At 52.7% G+C, this 8,132-nt stretch overlaps 1 long non-coding RNA gene across 1 annotated transcript; it reads right to left on the reverse strand.

Moving 5' to 3' along the window:
• Positions 1-834: 834 nt before the first annotated feature.
• Positions 835-7,696, reverse strand: LOC134732315 (uncharacterized). The gene is made up of 3 exons (XR_010115350.1): positions 7,408-7,696; positions 5,301-5,442; positions 835-1,573 (listed from the first exon to the last, which is right to left on the reverse strand). It is a non-coding gene; the product is annotated as an uncharacterized lncRNA (long non-coding RNA).
• Between the last annotated feature and the right edge of the window lie 436 nt (positions 7,697-8,132).

Genomic DNA, 8,132 nt, shown 5'->3' on the forward strand with positions numbered 1-8,132 from the left:
GAACCAGGGAGTTGGAGGTTGCAGTAAGCCAAGATCGCACCACAGCACTCCAGCCTGGTGACAGAGTGAGACTTCGTCTAAAAAAAAAAAAGAGAGAGAGAAGGCAAAAAGATGCTCCAGGCTCAAAGTGATTCATTGCAGCATTGTTTGTTACATGAAAAAATAAAATAAAATGGGCCAGGCACAGTGAGTCATGCCTGTAATCCCAGCACTTTGGGAGGCCAAGGTAGGAGGATCGCTTGAGCCCAGGAGTTCAAGACTAGCCTGGGCAACATGGTGAAACCCCATGTCTACAAAAAAAAAAAAAAAAAATACAAAAATTAGCTGGGAGTGGTGGCACATCCTTGTACTTCCAGCTACTCGGGATGCTAAGGCACGAGGATCGCTTGAGTCTGGGAGGTAGAGGTTGAAGTGAGCCGAAATCGTGCCACTGTACTCCAGCCTGGGGTGACAGAGTGCAGAGTGATACTCTGCCTCAAGAAGAAGGAAAAAAAAAAAAAAGAAATAAAGGATTGGTTACATCAGTAACAGTTCAGTTCATCCATCCTAGCATGCCACAGAGTTCTGAAAATGAAATTATAAATCTCTATGAACCTATAAGGAAAGACTCATTCATTTCCTCTGCAAGCCTTTATGAAGTTCCTGTTGTATACCGGGTACTATGAACCACAGACACAGCAGTGAATAAAACAGACAAAAATCCCAGCAACCCCCCCACCGCCACCCCAGGGCTCTCACTGTAGTTGGGGAAATAGACAACAGGCAGAATCCATCAGGAAAATATATCAAGTGCAGGTGGTGGGAATGCTGCAAAGAAAAATAAGGGCAGGAAATGAGATGGGGAAACTTTTATTTATTTATTTATTTTTATTTGAGACAGAGTTTTGCTCTTGTTGCCCAGGCTGGAGTGCAGTGGCACGATCTCGGCTCACTGCAACCTCCACCTCCCGGGTTCAAGCGATTCTCCTGCCTCAGCCTCTCAAGTAGCTGGGATTACAGGCACATGGGACCACGCCCAGCTAACTTTTTGTATTTTTAGTAGAGACGGGGTTTCACCATGTTGGCCAGGCTGGTCGCAAACTCCTGACCTCAGGTGATCCACCCTCTTCGGCCTCCCAGAGTGTTGGGATTACAGGCGTGAGCCACTGAGCCTGGCCACAGAAGCAACTTTTCAATGGGATGATCAAGGAACCCCTTAAGGAGTAAGAAGGAAGGAATGTGGGGAACAGCATCCAGGAGTGGGAACAGCATGTGCAAAGGCCCCGTAGTGGGAGCAGCCCTGGGTAGAGAACAGATGTCTCCAAATGTTTGTTCAGGCTGCTATAACAAATATGCCGTAAACTGGGGTAACTTATGAACAACAGTTCCGGAAGCTGGGAAGTCCTAGATCAAGGCACCAGCAGATTCACTTCCTAGTTTGCAGATGACTGTCTTCTCACTGTGTCCTCAGTAGACAGCAGAGGGAGCAGAGGAGCTCTTGGGGCCTCTTTTGTAAGGAGCAGAGGGATGGAGGAGCCCAGCCAGCAGTGAGCCTCATGCAGCTGCACGTCCTCCACGCCCAGTTCTGAGGCCTCTTAGAAAAAAAGGAAATGAAGAAATGAGGAAGTGCCAGACCCGAGGCTGCAGGTGGTGGGGGACAGGCAGGCTGGGGTCTGGGATAGTGAGTTTTGGAGCTGGGTCTGGGGGAGCTGGGGGCCTTGGAGTCTGAGGTCTGGGGGGTCCTGAGATCTGGGGACTCTGAGGTCTGAGGATCCAGGGGTCTGAGAGTCCTGGAATCTAAGGGTCCTGGGGTCTGGGTGTCCTAAAGTCTGAGGATCCAGAGGTTTGGGAGTCCTGGGATCTAGGGGTCTTAGGATATGGGGGTTTGGTGGGGGGGGTCTAGGGGTCCAGGGGTCTGGGGATCCAGTGGTCTGAGAGTCTTGGGGTCTGGGGGTCCAGGGGTCTGGTGGTTCTGAAGTCTGGGGATCCAGAGGTCTGGGAGTCTTGGGATCTGGGGGTCCTGCAGTCTGGGGGCCCTGGAGTTTGGTAGTCCTGGGGTCTGGGGTGTGGGGAAAAGAAAGAGAGATCAGACTGTTACTGTCTCTATGTAGAAAGGGAAGACAAAAGAAACTCCATTTTGACCCATACCCTGAACAATTGCTTTGCCCTGAGATGCTGTTAATCTGCAACTTTAGCCCCAACCTTGAGCTCACAGAAATATGTGTTGTATGGAATCAAGGTTTAAGGGATCTAGTGCTGTGCAGGATGTGCTTTGCTAATAAAATGTTTACAGGCAGTACGCTTGATAAAAGTCATCGCCATTCTCCATTCTCGAGTAACCAGGGGCACAATGCACTGCAGAAAGCCGTAGGGACCTCTGCCCTGGAAAGTCAGGTACTGTCCAAGGTTTCTCCCCATGTGATAGTCTGAAACATGGCCTCGTGGGATGGAAAAGATCTGATCGTCCCCCGAGCCCGATACCCGTGAAGGGTCTGTGCTGAGGAGGATTAGTAAAAGAGGAAGGCCTCTTGCAGTTGAGCTAAGAGGAAGGCCTCTGTCTCCTGCCTGTCCCTGGGAACTGAATGTCTCGGTATAAAACCCGATTGTACATTTGTTCAATTCTGAGATAGGAGAAAAACCGCCCTATGGCGGGAGGCGAGACATATTGGCAGCAATGCTGCTCTGTTACTCTTTACTCCACTGAGATGTTTGGGTGGAGAGAAGTATAAATCTGGCCTACGTGCACATCCAGGCATAGTACCTTCTCTTGAACTTGTGATACAGATTCCTTTGCTCACATGTTTTCTTGCTGACCTCCTCCCCACTATCACCCTGCTCTCTTGATGCATTCCTCTTGCTGAAATAGTGAAAATAGTAATCAATAAATACTGAGGGAACTCAGAGACTGGTGCCGGTGCAGTCCTTGGTATGCTGAGCACCGGTCCCCCGGGCCCACTGTTCTTTCTCTATACTCCGTCTCTGTGTCTTACTTCTTTTCTCAGTCTCTCGTCCCACCTGAGGAGATATCCCACAGGTGTGGAGGGGCAGGCCACCCCTTCATGCAGGTCTTAGGATGTGAGGGTTCTGAGGTCTGTGGGTCCTGGGGTATGGGGATCCAGAGGTCTGGGAGTCTTGGGGTTTGGGGGTCCTGGGGCCTGAAGGTCCTGGGGTCTGGGGATCCTGGGGTCTGGGGATCCAGAAGTCTGGGGGTCCTGGGGTCTTGGGGTCCTGAGGTCTGGGGGTCTTGGGGTCTGGGGGTGCTGGGGTCTAGGGATCCAGAGGTCTGGGAGTCTTGGGGTCTGGGGCCCCTGGGGTCTGGGCCTTCCTGACACAGCCCCAGCTGGCTACACCCAGGCTTCTGGGAAAGGGGACAGCTCAAGGCTCCACTGGCCTCATCCCTGGCTGAAGGGAGCCTGGAACTTTCAGAGTCCACCTCCCTGTGGTCTCTCTGCTGCCCCCCGATGTACCTGAAGCCGTCCCGGGCTTGAGTCCCAGGCAGGGCCAGCCAGTCTGCACAAAAACCTCCAGGCAGCCGCCAGAGATGGCCCCAGACAGAGAGACACCAGCCCGCCCCCCAGGGATACTCAGAGATGCCAAGAGACCCTCAGAAACACTTGGAGGCCACCATAGGCATGCAGAGACACCTAGGAACACTCAGAAATGCCCAGGGATGCCAAGAAAACCTCAGAGACCCCCAAGACCCTCAGAGACATTTAGAGACCTTCAGAGACTCCCAAAGACCCTCAGAGACCCTCAGAGATCCCCAGAGACTTTCAGAGACATTCAGAGACATCCAGGCTGGGCACGGTGGCTCACGCCTGTAATCCTAGCACTTTAGGAGGCTGAGGCGGGTGGATCACCTGAGGTCAGGAGTTCACGACCAGCCTGGCCAACATGGTGAAACCCCGCCTCTACTAAAAATACAAAAATTAGCCAGGAATGATGGTGCACGCCTGTAATTCCAGCTACTAGGGAGGCTGAGGCAGGAGAATCACTTGAACCCAAGAGGCAGAGGTTGTAGTGAGCTGAGATTGTGCCACTGCACTCCAACCTGGGTGACAGAGCGAGACTCTGTCTCAAAAAAAAAAAAAAAAAAAAGGCCGGGCAGGGTGGCTCACACTTGTAATCCCAGCACTTAGGGAGGCCAAGGCGGGTGGATCACAAGGTCAGGAGATTGAGACCATCCTGGCTAACATGGTGAAACCCTGTCTTTACTAAAAATACAAAAAATTAGCCAGGTGTGGTGGTGGGCACCTGTAGTCCCAGCTACTGGGGAGGCTGAGGCAGGCGAATGGCGTGAACCCAGGAGGCGGAGCTTGCAGTGAGCCGAGATCACACCACTGCACTACAGCCCGGGTGACAGAGCAAGGCTCCATCTCAAAAAAAAAAAAAGATAAATATTCAGAGACATCGAGACCACCCAGAGATCCTCACAGACCCTAGAGATGCCCTGGAAAGCCCAGAGCCCCCCTACCCCAAGAAACAAACATGGAGAGCCAGGCAAGAAGCTCCCTGGGGTGGCCCCGCCTCAATTCAACCCCATCACCACATTCACCCAACACCCTCTGGTCCTCAGAGCCCACCCTGAGGAGGGTGACGCCAGAGTCCCTCCAGGCCTCAGCCTGGGTACTGCCCCAAGAACCCTTAGTCTAGGGAGTGGGGCAGCCATGGATGCCTGGCCCTGTGGGGTCAGATCAGGCTGGAGCAGGGTCAAGGGCTGCCCTACCCCTTCCCCAACCACCTGCACAGACCCCAAATCTCCCATCCCAGCCTCCTCCTTCCAGTTTTGCTGCCACCTCCATCCTCTCTGTGACAGCCATGAGGCAGAGCAGGGGAGTTTAAAAACCCTCCCCCACGCCAGGCGTGATTGCTCATGCCTGCAATCCCAGCACTTTGGGAGGCCGAGTTGGGAGGATCGCTTGAGCCCAGGAGTTCAAGACCAGCCTGGGCAACATATTGAGACTCTGTCTCTACAAAAAAAAAAAAAAATTCTTTTTGAGACAAGGTCTCTGTCCGACACCCAGGCTGGAGTGTGATGCCAAAATCATTGCTCACTGCACTGCATCCTCAGCCTCTGGGACTCAGGTGATCCTCCCACCTCAGCCTCCGGAGTAGCTGGGTCGGTAGGCACACGTCACCATGCCCGGCTAATTATTTGTATTATTTTAAGAGATGGGGTTGGCCAAGCGCAGTGGCTCATGCCTGTAATCCCAGCACTTTGGGAGGCCGAGAGCAGGCAGATCACGAGGTCAGGAGATCGAGATCATCCTGGCTAACAAACACAGTGAAACCCTGTCTCTACTAAAAATACAAAAAATTACCTGGGCGTGGTGGCGGGCGCCTGTAGTCCCAGCTACTCCGGAGGCTGAGGCAGGAGAATGGCGTGCACCTGGGAGGCGGAGCTTGCAGTGAGCTGAGATTGCACCACTGCACTCCAGCCTGGGTGACACAGCAAGACTCCGTCTAAAAAAAAAAAGAGAGAGAGAGAGAGAAGAGAGATGGGGTTTTTGCCATGTTGCCCAGGCAGGTCTCAAACTCCTGGGCTCAAATGTTCCTCCTGCCTCAGCCTCCCAAAGTGTTGGGATTACAGGCGTGAGCCACTGTACCAAGCCAAAAACTTTATTTATTTATTTATTTTTATGAGACAGGATCTGGCTCTGTCGCCCAGGCTGGAGTGCAGTGGCGCAATCTCGGCTCACTGCAACCTCCCCTTCTTGGGTTCAAGGGATTCTCATGCCTCAGCCTCCCAAGAAGCTATTATAGGTGTGCGCCACCATGCCCAGCTATTATTATTATTGCTATTATTATTATTATTTTGTAGAGACGGGGTTTTGCAATGTTAGCCAGGCTGGTCTCAAACTTCTGGCCTCAAATGATCTTCCCACCTCAGCCTCTCAAAGTGCTGGGATTACAGGTGTGAGCCACTGCGTGCTGCTTAAAAAGTTTTTTTTAAATTAGCCAGGCCTGGTAGTGTGTGCCTGTAGTCCCAGCTACTCGGGAGGCTGAGGTGGGAGGATCCATTGGGCCCAGGAGGTCAAGGCTGCAGTGAGCCATGATCGTGCCACTGTACTCCAGCCTGGGCCACAGAGTGAGACCCTATGTCTAAAAAACATAAATTAAAAAAAAATACAAAGTCTGCCCACAGGTCCCCTGCTGGTGGAATCCAGTCTCCCCCAGGGGGATGGGGAGGGCTGAGCCAAGCACCAGAGACCCCCAACAAGGCTTGGGAGTCTGGAGGGGTCTGAGGGGCTCTGGAGCCAGCCGTCAGGACCAGAAGTAGGTGTAATGACCACGAGTCTGGGCCAGGGAGGACTTAAGGGCACAGCTGGAATGTGGACTGAAATGGACATCGTGGACCGACATGGACATCGTGGACCTGTATGCATTCATTCATCAAACGATGATTGAGGCTGGCTCAGACGCTTCAAAGCTGTGTGACCTACGACCTGCACCTCAACCTCTCTGTGCCTTAGCTGCCTACTCTGTATTTTTATATTTTTTATTTTTTATTTTATTATTATTATTATTTTTGAGATGGAGTCTCGCTGTGTCGCCTAGGCTGAAGTGTAGTGGCATGAACTTGGCTCACTGCGATCTCTGCCTCCCGGGTTCAAGTGATTCTCGTCCGCCACCACGCCCGGTTAATTTTTTGTATTTTTCGTAGAGACGGGGTTTCACCGTGTTAGCCAGGATGGTCTCGATCTCCTGACCTTGTGATCCGCCCACCTCGGCCTCCCAAAGTGCTGGGATTACAGGCGTGAGCCACCGTACTCGGCTTTAGTAATGTCTTTTTTTTTTTTTTTTTTTTTTTTTTTTTTTTTTTTTGAGACAGAGTCTCGCTCTGTCGCCCAAGCTGGAGTGCAGTGGCGCAATCTCGGCTCACTGCAAGCTCCGCCTCCTGGGTTCACGCCATTCTCCTGCCTCAGCCTCTCCGAGTAGCTGGGACTACAGGCGCCCGCCACCACGCCCTGCTAATTTTTTGTATTTTTTAGTAGAGACGGGGTTTCACTGTGGTCTCGATCTCCTGACCTCGTGATCCGCCAGCTTCGGCCTCCCAAAGTGCTGGGATTACAAGCGTGAACCACCGCGCCCGGCCTGTTTTGTTTTTTGACACTGTCTGGCTCAGTCACCCAGCCCGAGGTGCAGTGGCGCAATCATGGCTCACTGCAGCCTGCACCTCCTCGGCTCAAGTGATCCTCCTAACTCAGCCTCCCAAGTAGCTGGGATCACAGGTGCACGCCACCACACCTCCTTAATTTTTCTATTTTTCTGGTAGAGACAGGGTTTCACCACGTTGCCCAGACTGGTCTCAAACTCCTGGGCTCAAGCAACCCTCCTGCCTTGGCCTCCCAGAGTGCTGGGACTACAGGCATGAGCCACCGCACCCGCCCCGCTGGTTCTAGTAAAATTTTAAAAGCCACTGAATACCTTTGGGAGAGTCGTGGGGAAATAAAACGTAGCATGAAGGCAGCCATGGTCGGCCAAGCATGTCCCACCTGCGAGGCTTGCATTTCTTGGCTGACAGTTGCTCTGACCGTGGGAGGCCACGTCATGGCCACATGGCTCTCTTGAGAGCAGTCCTCAACCACAGACGGAAGGAGAGTTGGCTGTAAATGCCTCCGCTCCCTCCACCCTCAGGTAGGACAACAGAAGCACCTCTTCTGTGCTGTCTCCCTGAGAAAGGACCCATTCCTGGTTGCCCACGTTGAACCTGCTCGCTGGCGCCCCCTGCAGGGCTCCCCTTCCCTTCCTGCCTCTTTACCCCCCAGGAGGCTTCTGGGATCACCTCTCAGATAATTATGCCCCTGAATTGAGTCTTAGAGTCTCCTTCACCAAGCCACCAATTTTTTTTTTTATTTTTTTTTTGAGACAGAGTACTGCTCTGTCTCCCAGGCTGGTGTGCAGTGGCACCATGGCTCACTGCAACCTTTGCCCCCCAGGTTCAAGTGATTCTCCTGCCTCAGCCTCCTGAGTAGTTGGGATTACAGGCGCCTGACATCACATCTGGCTAATTTTTGTATTTTTAGTAGAGACGGGGTTTTGCCATGTTGGCCAGGCTGGTCTCGAACCTGATCTCAGGTGATCCGCCTGCCTTGGCCTCCCGAAGTGCTGGGATTACAGTCGTGAGCCACTGCGCGTGGCCCAAGCCACCA

Source organism: Symphalangus syndactylus, chromosome 13 (assembly GCF_028878055.3).
Source record: "Symphalangus syndactylus isolate Jambi chromosome 13, NHGRI_mSymSyn1-v2.1_pri, whole genome shotgun sequence".
NCBI lineage: Eukaryota > Metazoa > Chordata > Mammalia > Primates > Hylobatidae > Symphalangus > Symphalangus syndactylus.